The 962-nt window shown below is 45.1% G+C and overlaps 1 pseudogene; it reads right to left on the bottom strand.

The window, feature by feature from the left end:
- Positions 1-500: 500 nt before the first annotated feature.
- On the bottom strand, positions 501-619 carry LOC135269263 (5S ribosomal RNA; annotated as a pseudogene).
- Positions 620-962: the final 343 nt, after the last annotated feature.

The raw sequence follows: 962 nt of genomic DNA, 5'->3' as shown, positions 1-962 counted from the left end.
GAAGCACACATTTCCCTTTGTAGTATTATAACTGGTCCCACAGAGCGTGAACCCTCCAGGTAGACATCGTTAACTTCAGACTCTCATTCTTGCCCAAACATCCCTTAGGGCAGTCCTCTGCTTACCCAGGCAAGGATTCTATGTAACCTCTGCCCTCCAGCTCTGTTCCCCTGACACAGATATGGGAAGATGACCATATGGGGGAAAAGCCAAGGGGCCATTTTCAAATAATAGAAAAGGTAAGTTTGCTTGCTCAGGACTGAATTCAGAAAATCATATCCGTGGCTGGCAGAATATTGAGCACTGGAGCAAGAGTGGAGGGTATGGGAGTAGCTGCAGAGATGAGAATAAACACTGACCCTAGCGAAGGAAGGAGGTAGGTTGGCGCTTGCCTACTGAGAGTTATTTTCATTGGCCTACATATTAGTAGGGTTGAATAGGGGAAGTTGCTGAGCCAATTGACAGAAGACTGATCTTTTTTTGTTTGTTTGTTTGTTTTTAGCCTACAGCACCCTGTATTCCCAGGTGGTCTCCCATCCAAGTACTAACCAGGCCCGACCCTGCGTAGCTTCCGAGATGAGACAAGATGGGGCGCGTTCAGGGTGGGATGGCCGTAGACCAGAAGACTGATCTTAAAGGCAACTTCATGACTTCAAGATAATCTTCTTATGAAATCATTATGTCGATTTGTTCTACAGTAGGCTTTCCTGTGTTGCCCTTTATTTAGCAGAAGGTGCCACGGAGTTATATTTTTAGTAGTAAAGGTGATTTTGCATGAATCATGTCTCACTCTGGTCTCGTACCCAGTGTGCATAGAATAATCCTGGGTTTAGAATGGCATCAGGGTATCTTTTGTATGAGATTAGGCAGGTGGTTCAGAAATTCTGTTTAATGGTAGCTAGACTTGATGGTCCGTTCCCTCTCCAGGGTTACCAGCATATTTTAGCTCTCTTTCTTTCTCC

Source organism: Aotus nancymaae, unplaced genomic scaffold (assembly GCF_030222135.1).
Source record: "Aotus nancymaae isolate 86718 unplaced genomic scaffold, 86718_ANA_hifiasm-v0.15.2.pri h1tg000004l, whole genome shotgun sequence".
Taxonomy (NCBI): Eukaryota; Metazoa; Chordata; class Mammalia; order Primates; family Aotidae; genus Aotus; species Aotus nancymaae.
This window is presented reverse-complemented; position numbering and strand designations above follow the sequence as displayed.